The following is a 13039-nucleotide window of genomic DNA, read 5'->3' as shown; positions in this document are numbered from 1 at the left end:
GAAATCATACGTGGAAAGATTTTACTAAGAAGGGGGGAATCTTAGAAGAGAAAGTCAAGAGATAGAGGGTCATGCAAAACAAAGTCATCTGAAGCTTTCGTCTGATATCCATTTATAGTGGTGAAGAGAAAAGCCTGAACCCATAACTCAAGTGCTTGGTGCAATGGGGCAGTTTTATCCCATGTCCAGGCAAGGGATATCTGGGAATCCCATGGGGTAACCAGTGCTGGTCAGCCATAGCAACTTGCATTGTTGGTGACCGTATATCCCAAGCACCTATTACCTAACCTCTGGATCATGACATATAGTACAAGCACTCATTTATGATTGACTTCAAATAAGCTGAAGTTTCATATGTGATCTGCAGGAGTAGCCTTCTCGGTCTTAAGCCAGGTGTCAACAGAGGGCCTGGAGGCCACTGAGTTCAAAGGTGACCCCCGTCCCTCGCCGTCATTATACAGATACGGATGAATACATGCAAACCATCTATCCATGGTGTCCCCAATCCCTCCCAAACACGATGCTGATTTGTGGGGTACATGGCAGTTTAAATCAAACCAGAAGAGGTGACCGAATAAAAAAGGGAATGACATTTAGGGTATAAAGATCTCATAAGAAATGTAATATGTAAATTATATCTTGCTTTATGATGTAAAATATACATTGTTTTGCGCTAGAATAGAAATGATTCCTTTTCAATAAAAAGAAAGAAGGATACTACATGTTGTCTTTTGTTTGAGTCGCTTGAGTCACGCTGATTCTTTTCTCTTTGAACTTCAAAAACAAACCTGCTAGGATCTATGACTACATTCAGAGAAGAGTGAAGGTAAGAGAGATTCGTAAACTGAGAACTTTTCCTAGAGTGTGATACAGGGCTTCCTAAAAAGGAAAACAATCTATTGTTCCTCAAAAGCAAAGAAAACAGTGGGAGGAAGAGAGGATGTTGATTAGCATAACAGGAAAGTGTAGGGCGAAACATTTATGAGCGTTTAGCTATTTTTCACCCACGTCTTTATCATCCCCAATACCAGGTATCAGATGACAAAACAGATTTCAGATAAAGCACTGCCTTTTATTTGAGAATAAAGACATAACGAAGTAAAATTTCTGAAGCCCTTGTTGTGCATGGCATTGGGTGTGCGGTATTGGGAGGGGGGATGGAAAACCCAATTGGGAGATATGGATTCTGTTTTCATGCCATCTAAAATCGGATTTAAAGGGAAACCCTAGCATCAACAAATGTATGCTACCATTCAAGACAGTAAATCAGTTACTGTCAAACAAACAGAGCCCACGGAAGTCCAGACGAGGAAGACAGAAGGCACTGAGCTGGTGGGGGAGGGGCTTTCACAGAGGGACAGGGACTTGAGTTTCATCAACCAGAAATCGAGCAGGAGAAGAGGAGGTGGTGGCCTTTCAGTTGGGAAAGGGGAGAAAAAGAGATGAAGGCGGGGACACAGGAATAAGGAATTTGCATTCAGGGACCAGGGCTAATGGGATGAAGAGTTAATTTTGCAGCAGAGTGGAAGCAAACATGAGAAACTGAAGTTCAGCCTTCATCTTACAGAGTGTTGTGTGTCAGACAAAGGAGTTTGGACTTTTCGTCAAGCTGTAGAGATCCACTGAAAGTTATTAAGACAAAAGGTATGTCAGGCAAAAAACTCCACTACTTTTGCAGAATTATTGTCATCAAAGAATGAAGATAAATTAGAGCAGAACAGGAACTGAAAGCAGAACCAATAGAAGGGGAACAAAAAACAAAGGATGAGTAAGAAACATGCTGCAAGGAAACAACCAATAGGACTTCATGGCAGGAAAAAGAGAATGGATTCAGACATAACGCTGGTTTGAAACCTGGGGACTAAGCGAATGAATCACTGACAAAACTGACAAAAAGCTACAAAAACAGGAGATACCCAGTGATAGGAGATGATGATCGTATTTTTAGGTGTATTATTGAATTTAAAAACAGAAGTGTTAATGTCTAGTAGGTGAAGACATGAAAGTAGAGCTTGGAATCAACGTCAAGGATGGAGATAGACGTTTGGGATTCATCTTTAAGGAGGCGATACCTTGAGGTACAAGAGTGAATGAGATCTTCCAGAAGAGAGGGTCATTGAGGCTCTAATAATAATTTTACTGAATGACTTTTGGAAGATGTTTCAGCCAGGGAGCAAGATTAGACTTTAAAGAACATGTACAGTTGGGGAGAGGGAAATTTATAGGGGGTTGTTGAAGGGATAGGATGAGGATCAGCTTATTTGTTATTGCAGAATTAAGAAAAGAGAATCTTTTTTAAAAAAAGAGGAATATTGAATATATTCAAATACTGTAGAGTAGGCTAACTGACTGGGCATGGAGGAAAGGCCATTGGATTAGTGATTTTTTAGAGTCCAGTTTATTCTAGAGTGCTGGAGGAGGAAAGTGAATTTTGACAAGTTATGGTATAACAATAAGTGCTTTAAAAAAAATGGAAGCAGCAGCTACAGACCACTTGCTTGAGACTTTTGACATTCGACATCGAAAGCAGTATGGATGCTTTCAGCAGCAGGTAGCAGAAACCTATCAAAGTAGTTTCAATCACAAGACGTTTCATTTAAAGGACATTATGGTTGCCCACTGAACCTAAAAAAAATACTGCTGGAGCCAGAACAATTCTGGGGATGATCCCAGACCCTGTAAGGAGGCCCATCCATACCCTAAGACAGGTCAAAGTCTATACACCTTCCCCTGGGTCGCACCAGCACTCTTCCAACTGTACCTCTCCCCTGGGCAAAGAGTCTGCGGGGCCAGCTGGATGTGCCCACCTGGTATCTGCACACCTCATTGTAGACCATCTTTCAGGTACGGGCCTACGCTGGCCTCCTCCTGAGACCAGTTTGTGGTGGTCAAGTGTGTAGATGGACCTTGGGTACACATGATGCAGTTTGCCACCTGTGTATGCACAGGTCTACTTCGGGTGCAGAATGGGGCTGGTGTGAGAAGAGAAGTGGGCAGACCACAGGGGCCAGGGGCCAACCCTCCCACACTGCCATGTTCTGGAAAGGAACTCCTAATAGTCTGAGAATTCTAAGTGTCAAGCTGACTTTTCAGGTCATTACGAAGGTATATTCATTCAGGTAGGAGGGTAGAACGTAATTGGTCTAACACTTTGCTAGCTCAACTTATAACATAAATTTATGGACGTAAATACCGTGGCCCTTCGTTTGTACTCTTGCCAGGCTCTGCTTTAGCATCCCAGTGGGTGAGTGACATACACCTCCTTTACGACCTGGCTTGGCTGCCATTTGATTCAGTTTCTGGAGATCCCATTAACCGGAAACCTGTGCCAGAAATGTTGAGTCATAATTCTTGAATCTGAATCCATCCCAGCTCCACTTTTTTTTTCTCTTAGAAACAGGACTCAGAGCTCTCTCTGCCCATCCCCAGACATCAGTGTAAAGGCTTCATCTAGTCTTGTGCCTCAGGACAGAGTGACAGAAGAATCTGGAAGAGCTAACCTAGCCCTATCCCCAGGCAGTGTCTATGTATATTGTGATTTACAGTAGATAAGGGTTTAACATCTACAATGCGGCCTGTGGGGAGAGGGGACAACAGAGAGGTTCTGAAAGGGGTAAGAAAGGAGACTTCCGGTCATTTTTCTAGGTCCTCCTAAGCCCCAATACTTTCCACTCTGTTTCAAACCTCCTGCCTTTGCTTGAAAAGGGGGAGATTCTTTTCCATATCACAGAGTTTGCTGTTGTCTGACCCCCAGGAGTCTTGGAGATCTGGCATTGGGCTGATATCCTCTGTGTTCCACAAAATCGCTCAGGTCATTCTAGATTTCAAGGCTTTTAATAAATGGCACTCCACATTTACCTGTCAATTTCTGCATTGTCAGATACATTTCAGTTGCAAGCAGCAGAAACCCAGCTCAAATTCGGTTGCAATGGTTTAATTCATGAGACGGATGGGGGGGGGCGGGGTAGGTCACAGAACGAAAGGAGGAGCTATAGGAATCAGAGGAGCTCTGGAAACGTCAGGTACTGGAGGTGAGACTTGACATCACCAGACCTCTCTGTCTGTCTCTTATCTCTGCAGGCAAGTTTTCTCCTTCTAGTAGGGAAAGTGGGTACTGGCAGATGAAGACTGGCTTTGGAAGAAAGATCTGAGAAACAAGCTCCTGTTGTAAAACTGCTGGAGAACTCTACCGTCCTGGCTTGGTTTGTGCACACCCATGATGCATGCACGTGCCCTGGGGTGGAGGTGTACTGAGCATCCAGATCAGGCCTGCCTGCCTGTATTTGGCCCCACCTGAGGACCAATGCAACTCCTCTTGTCCCCACCTCTGGCTCTAAGTCACTGGTGCAGCACTCAATCCCCAAGATATTTCCACCAGTTTTCCTGACAGAACCTCAATGGAACCAATGGATGAAAGTTCCCCACTGCCATCTACAGCCACAAAACTATTGAACATCAGTCCCCATAGTAGGGGTGCCCACCTTGATAACACAGCCATGTGTTGGCTTTCCATTTTTACCTCCTTATTCTCCTGGCTCCTCATTCCTGTTCCGTGGCATCATTTTCCAAATAAACTACCTACATACCAGCCATTACTGCTGACTATGCTTTTTGGGGGACCAAGGGGCATCCTCACCAACACTAAGGGACTGAGCAGGGGAACCTCTTCTAACCAGAAGAAGGAAATGAAATGTAGGCAGACAAAAATAGCACAGATCTTCTGGAGCAAGGAAGACCATAAAAAGCACATTTGATTGTAAATTATGTTCCATTGAAACTGGTCTGAACTATTTCTTCTTCCTAATGCTGGCAAATGTTGGCTGCAAATGCTTCAATTAAAACCATACCAACTCCTTTCCTCTTTCCTGTGGAAGAGAGAACCAGCATTTGAACAAAGCCCACTTACTCTTCTTTCTGGGCACACAGGTAGATTTCATTTCCCAGCATCCCTTACAGTTAGATGTGATCTTGTGACTCATTTCTGGCCAATGAAATGTGAGCAGAAGTGGTAGGTCACAATTTCAATCCTGACTCCTATCCCCTGTTTTCTTCCATCTGTCTGACTGATCTGACACCTCTGATCAACTTTGGGAGCTACATTTAAAGATGGTAAAGCAGTAGTCAACTTGGGACCCTGAAAAATGACTGCAGGAAGCCAAGTCACAGCGCTTGCTGACCTGGAACCATCATGGAGTGTTTGACAGAGAAATAAAGTTCTATTCTGTTGAACCATTAGCCAATGTCCACTTGTTACCGTAACTCAGCCCAACCTGACTAACACACTTCCTCCCCCTTTTCTTCTCTTTCCCTTTTCTGTTTTCTCCTTTTCTCCCTCTCTCCCTCCCTCCCTCCCTCCCTTCCTTCCTTCCTTCCATACGACATGCATGTTAAGATCCTTATTGTAATTCATGGACTTACAATCTCAATGACCACACATTCTCATCTCACATTAGACATTTCAATATTATAACATATAGTTAGTTAGCATCTTGTACCTTTTGGATTATATTTAACAAAGTAATTGAATATTATAGTAAATCATATACTAAATAACACTTTTAATAAATTAATGCCTGACACTCTGGAGTTCCTGGAAAATATCTCAAAATGTTATTCTAGTTATAAAAAGACAGCATTCCTCAAAGAAAGATAGCCAGGTCATCTACAAATTGAAGGCATCTGAAAACTATTTCTTGGAGTCACATATTTATTTGCTTAATGTCACTCAGTTAAGCGGAGGTAAAATAAGACTAGCAAAACTGGACAGCCAGAGAAACTAACACATGTGCACAGAAAAACATGAACAGAAATGTTCATTGCACAATGGTTTGCAATAACAAAGTATTGGAAACAAACATAATGTCCATCAACAGGAGAATAAACAAACTGTGATATATTCATACAATGGAATACTATTCAGAAATTAAAAATGAGTAAATGAACCAGGCTACACATTTGTGCACTTTGATACCTCTCAGAAACATAACTTTGAAGGGGAATAAATAAGTTTCAGAAGAATATATGACACTATTTATATAAAGTTTTAAAAAGTACACTGATGTCATATCTTGCTTGTAAACATATCAGTATATGTTAAAAACATAAACAAGAGGCATAGGAATGACAACAATTTCAGAAGAATAATTTCAGAAAAAGTAATTTCTGAGTGAAGAGATGGGGATAGGACTCGGAGGGGTACACTGGGTACTTCAAATGCATCTGAAATGTTTTATTTCTTAAAAAGCATGAGATGCAAATATGACAAATACTAAAGTTTGTCAAAAACTGGGTGGTAAGTATAGCGTGAGACTGCTATGATCTCTGTACTTTTCTGTGCTAATTATATTTCAAAATTTGTTAAATGTGGACCAAACAAAAAAGAAGAGCATGCATAATTTCCAACCTTAGCAGGCAGAGGTTAGAGATTGAGGTGGGCATGTTTGTGTAATCCTAGATTTTACAGTAGCCACACATGGAGGAAGTATGTGAAATACATTTTTAAGAAAACCAAAAAGTAAAAGAATCCTACATATAATCCAACTTACGCAAACAAGCTTCTAGGCATAGAAGAGGCACTGTCTCTGATAAATGTCTACCAAAAATATCTCCCGTGGTTTACTACTGTACCTGAATTCTTGCCTCCACTCTACAGGTTTCCAGGAATCTCCCATTATCTGGACTGTAGGGGGTTCCCCAGACCTTGAAGTTATTATTAGCCATCATCATTCTTGCATGGTCTTGAAGGCATAGGGCATAGTTGTGAAGCACAGGATGGTAAAAGAGAAGTACGTGTGTGGGAATCCTGCTGCAGAAGAGCACACATTGCCAGGAACTCTACACAGAGAAATTTCAGGGGATAATGTGATGTAGTGGGGAAAGCGTGGACCTGGTTTCCAGTCTCTGCTTAGTTACTTACTTGAGCTGTCACCTTGGGAAGTTGCTTATCCCCTATGAATCTTTTTTCTTCTTTTGGAAAATGATGCCTCCATTATAGATTGGTGGGGGATTCAATGAGACAGCATACATAGAGCATCAACGTACTACTTGAATCACACTGTGGATTTCCTTTGCCTTTCCTACTCTCCAGGGACAACACAGACACACTGGAACAGGTCCTGGGATGTCGGTCAGGAGGCCCAGGCTCTCTCTGTGGCATCAGAGCAGAAGGAATTCAAAGATGAGGGAAGTGGAGGAGGGAAAATGCAAAAAGGCAGAGAGGGAAAGCATAGAATGTGTGCAAAGGCCCTGCTCTTCCCAACAGTGCACACAAGATGTTTCTTCCTGTTGCCTAGTTACTCTTAACTGAGGGTTTCTCCCTCTCTCTCTCTCTCTCTCTCTGATAAAAAGATGGCACTCAGAAGTCTAGAAGCCCCTCTCTGCACCCCAATGGAAATTCTATAGGACAATGGGAACCCTTGTCTTTATCCCAGCACACCGGGTTCAGGATCATACTTGGACTAACCTCATATTGACCCGTGGGGGCTGAGGGAGATTCCTGAATGTACTACCCTGAACTGTACCCAATAATAACACAGCATATTGTGTAACAATAAGTTTGATGGCCTCAGGCATATAGTCAGACTAGCTTATGCTCAAGCCTGCTGTGGCCTATGTAAGGCAGAGCAGCTGGGCTTCTAGAAGCCTGACATTACTCTCATTCACTCAGACACTATAACCCAACACTGTGCAGGATCTTAGGGTGTGGAAATGAGCCCTTTCGTCTGTCCTGGAAAATGTGCTGTGAATTCTGACAGCACTAACTTCCTTAAGGATCCTTTAGAAAAGTGGGTCCAGCTTGATCTCCTGAAGGAACGTCTGCTCTTTTGGTCAATCCAAGACCCTGGCTGAAATTTATGAAGTCCTGTTTGTCTTTGCTTCCCAGGAAACTACTGAATTGATGCCTTCTGAGGAAAACAGAGACAGAGAGAGAATATGGCCCCAAGAGGATAGAAGGTGTTCATTATACCCCTTTAAATTGGTAGGATGAGTAAACTGGTAGATGAGGACATTCTAAAGTACTTATTCATCCTGATTCTGGGAAGCCTTTAAAAGTGAGGAAACTTGTGATGGCAGGTATAGTATTATTGGATATGATTTTTGATTGGCTGAAGAACCATATCCAAAGATTGTCTTTCTTCATTAGCATACTTCAGGACTTTGTTGTACGTCCACTTTGCTCAATGTTATAACCAATTCCTTGTACAAAGGTAAAAAAAAAAATGTATGTTATCAAAATTTCAAATGATCCAAGCCCTGAAAGAATAGCTAAAATACTTGAATCACAGGATTCATTTCAAGATGGTCCTCATTTTACTCATAATCTAGATAATAGGTTAGGGTGGGCTACTAATTTCAAGAGAAACAAAACCTCCATAAAGCAACATATTTCACTAGTCTAATTTCCACCACATACGAGGATGGCTAAAATTAAAGGGATTGTCAACACCAATTGTTGGTGAGGATGTGGAGCAACTGAAAACCTTATACATTGCTGGTGAAAATGAAAAATAATACAATCTCTTTGGAAAACAGTGTGTCAGTTTCTTACGAAGCTGAAAATACAGCTACCCTACGACCAAGAATTTCTACTCTAGACACAGACAGTAATTTAGTGGTTACCAGAGGGTAAGGGGTTGGGGGGGTGGGTGATGATGGTAAGGGGGATCAAATATATGGTGATGGAAGGAGAACTGACTCTGGGTGGTGAACACACAATGGGATTTATAGATGATATAATACAGAATTGTACACCTGAAATCTATGTAAATTTACTAACAATTGTCACCCCAATAAATCTAATTAAAAAAAGAAAAAAAGAATTTCTACTAGATATTTCTCTAAGAGAAATGAAAATATTTTTACATAAAGACCTATATACCCAAATCTTGAGAGCCCTTTTACTCATAACAGCCCCAAATGGAAACAAGCTAAATGTTCACAACAGCTAAATGACTAAACATATCTGTGGTCTATGCATGCAATTGAATACTACTTGGCACTGAGAAAAAATAAACTATTGATTCATGCAACAACATGAATGAATCGCAAAAACATTATGTTAAAAGGAAGGAGATAGAAACAGAAGAGTATCTGTTTTATTCCATTACGTGAGACTCTAGAAAAGACAAATCTAATTCATAGGAATAGAAATTCAGTGGGTTGCCTGGGGCTGGGGTTGGGAGGACTGACTACAAAGGTGACAATGGATATTTCTGAGGTGATGGAACTGTTGTATCTTAATTATGGTAATAGGAACATGACTGCACACATTTGTTGAAGTTCATCAATCCATACTCATTAAATATGTATATTTTCTTGTATGCAAATTATGCTTCAAGAAAGTTGATTAAAAACGATGAGTGTAGAACTGTATGACTAAGTGGGAGACACCAATAAAATATGTCGTAGAAACAGAAGTTACTTGAACGACCCTGTGAAAAAGGGTTTTAGTTGTAGGAAGTGGGATCTAGGAATAGGTATTAAACAATGGCTTGAACTGCAAAGTAATAAACAAACATTTGGTATGTGTTGACTAATTCAATGAATTCTGCATCCATAGCAAAAACAAAATTCCCACTATGACCTCAGAGAATATTGTATACTCAGAATTTCCCAGGCCTAAAGGACTGGCATCTGCAAACAAGCCATCATAACCATTATTATAATGTTTATTATTTTTGATTATATTTTTACTTCTCTTTGTGATTAATATAGCTGTATGTTATTTCTTGAAATTTAAGCACAATCTATTTTTGGAAGACAATAATGTTGGTACCGAATACAAATGAACATGACTTTCAAGAGGAGATAATGTGTTTACATTTCACACACATGTGAATCATTTTGTTATGTAAGGTCTCATTTTACATCACAGGATGACAATGGAAAGGAAAACCTAGGGTCTTACTTTAAAAAATTCAAATTCAAAAGGGTAGACAGTATACCATGGAATATGAAAACCAGAAGAAAATTCAGATAAAACTACAGACTAATGATTCTGCTAACGTTTTCTCCGCTCAGAGACACAGTCAGCCTGGTTATAAGGATCAGTCCAGAAACAAGAATTTATATATTGTACTGTCTTCAATGGGTGGTTCACCAATTTGAGTGACAGACAAATGACGTCTACAGCTCATTCTAAATTTGAATTGGATAACTATATGAGGTTAATTGTTAAATATCCTTTTCCAATTCTTTGATGTATTCTCAGTGCTTGAGCGGTGCTTGGTGCCAATATGAGTGAGACGCCAGCTTCTGGTTAGCTAGCTGTTCTTTGGGTACACTGTGGACTATGCCAGCTCTCAAGTTTCTTTGAGTTTCCAAACCTTTTATGGCAAAATCAAACTCAAACTCAAACTCAAAAAAAAAAAAAAAAAAAGCACAAAAAAATCCCCAACATATTTTGCTCACTGGGCATTCCTATCACACAGATCTTAGAATAAAACAATTAGTGTTAGTGAATTACCCTAATTATGCTTCAGACCCTGACACACAGTTTTGAGAGTGGCTTCATGTTGTGCAGCCCAGCTTGAACACTAAAAATCGTCCAATTGCTACACCAAACACACCAAGGTTTGCCAAGGAAAATAATCTAGTTTTTCTATTTCCTGTGACCCATCAGGGTACAAAACACAAAACAAGCCAAAATTCCTCCACAGTGGGCTTGCAGTCTTAAGGAGACCATTATTTTCTATGCAGAAAGTCAAATATTTTTTCCAGAACCCATTTTCTTGCTGACCACATTGAGCATTGAGAAATCAGGGAGAGCCTTCTCGGGAAAAATTGAATTGAAGGAGGAATTTGGCGTTGGAAAACAGGAAGTGGGTTTCTATTGCTGTATATGGTCAAGAGAGAATGGGGGTTCTAGGCCACGCTGTCCAAGGCGTGTGAACAATCTCTAGAATCAGTGACTACTCTTTCTGATGCTTATTTAAACCAAAGCAAGGTTTATCCATTACTCCTCATTTAAGGACAAAGCTAGAATAATACTGATGGAATTTTCTGCCTTTTCAAAGAAGAGGAGATCGAGTTGGGAAAGACCAATTCAACACTTGAAAGAAATCTTTAGTACAAACATATTTCATCAATTAGGGTAATGTTTTCCTCAGGCTTGTCCAGGAATAAATCCCAACCTTCTCCCCTTAAGATCCCAAAGACACAGCTGATTTGTTTTCAGTTGGGGCAATGAAATGTTTAAATGGGAAACACATGTCCATTTGGTCTGGAGAGGACATGCTAGGAAGCTTCTTGTTTATGAGTGGGGACTCAGCAATAATCTGACAGCCACAGAAAGACTAAACAAGCAACTAGCAATTAACTCCTAAATAATAGTTCTTCCTGGGAAGATAGTGCATTTTAAATCCACGAGGAACACTCACTACCTTATAGAAGGTTTAAAAGGCTCTTGCTTTCAAAAACGAGGAAGTGCTGTGAAAAATCGTACTTAGTTGTTTCTCTTCTCTTTCTTGGAACACAAATAATTTGATCTAACTGCTCCACCCAAATGCTCATGACCCCGGATCCCTGCCTGTCCTAGGTAGTGTTTCCACATGGACATTTTTTCCTAGCTTTTTTTTTTTTTACCTTTATAGTCTTTCCTAATCCTGAATCCCAAGAAAAATTGCCAAGAAATCGGGAAAATGGGAAGAAAAGTGAATCTCTTGAGAGAATTGAACTTAATAAACAATGTAGAGAAGTTGCTGAGTCAAAAGAATCTCAGAAAACGATAACATGTGGAGTGGAAATTGGAGGGCAGCATTTTTGGACCCGACAGGAGAGATCACAGTTTCATCAGTCTTGCTTGTAGCTGTTACCATGCCAACTGTGCGCTCATGGCCCCATGTGTTGCTCATAGTGAGTCAGTCTAGTGAATACAATAAATAATAGTAATCACGTGGACTATTTTATACAAATTCTGTGAGTAGTGTTTCTAAAAATAACAGCTGTGGAAGCAAAATAAATCTTTAAGTTGATAATACCGACATGTCCTTTTGTGTACTGCTGTTAACCTTGTTAGAAGATCTAAATGTTACATTATGTAAATATTACCCAATTTTGTTTTCTGGTATTGTCTGGTGTTTGAATATTTGCCATAGGCTATAGTTCTTTTTCGTACTACCAAACTTCATCTCTATTATTTGTAAATAATAAACATTAATAAATTCATAATTAGTAATAAATATATTTATTAAACATGTTTTAGACATCCGTGATAGTGAGTAAAGAGCACAAAGAATGTTGGAAATATTTTAAGAATAACTATGACTTTGGGAATTCCCAAGAATTCCTAGAATTCTGATTTCTCGTTCCCTCATCCCTAAGATTAACACCTGTTGGGAATTTGGAACACTAGTCCTTGATAAACTTAGGAAGAAACAGCATTCTAGAATAGAAAAATGGAGCCCTGGTGTTCAGTGTCCTAGCAAAGATTGGTGACAATGTTTTGAACTTGGGAATTAGAAGAGCTAAGTATAAGCCCTCCTTCAAAGATTTGCCCTGTAGGCAACCTTGGGCAGGCCACTTAGCAATATGGATATACTAATGTTTTATTGGATTATTGATAAGATCAAATAAAATTAGGAATTTCACTTTGTACCCTTTCATGCACTTTAGATAAAAAAAGGAGGGGGGGATATAAATTCAGGCAATTATCTCAAATAATCCTTGCTAAATTTTGCATGCCCATGTATAAAATTAGAAAGAGCAAAAAGTGAGGTGGAGGGCTTACTGGGAAATTGGTAGAAAGAGCTTTGTTTCTAGTTCCAAGTATTCTGCCCCTACTCAAGAGTCTTCCATCTGCAAAGGGTGTGGTGAACGAGTGATGGACTCAGAGACCCTGGAGATTTCTGGTGACTACCTCCACCCAGGCTCTAGATTCAGTTGCCTTTCTTTTTCAACACTAAAAAAATCTTTTCCAGCATAATGGGAAACAAAAAAAAAAAAGAATTAGCTAGAATAGAAAATCGAAGGTCAGATGTAACCCAAGAATGCTACCCAACTCTTAAGATCTTTAGGCTACCTTAACCATCTAGTTTTTTTA

The sequence above is a fragment of the Rhinolophus hipposideros genome (assembly GCF_964194185.1).
Source record: "Rhinolophus hipposideros genome assembly, chromosome: 19".
NCBI classification, from domain to species: domain Eukaryota; kingdom Metazoa; phylum Chordata; class Mammalia; order Chiroptera; family Rhinolophidae; genus Rhinolophus; species Rhinolophus hipposideros.
Note: the sequence above shows the minus strand (reverse complement) of the source record.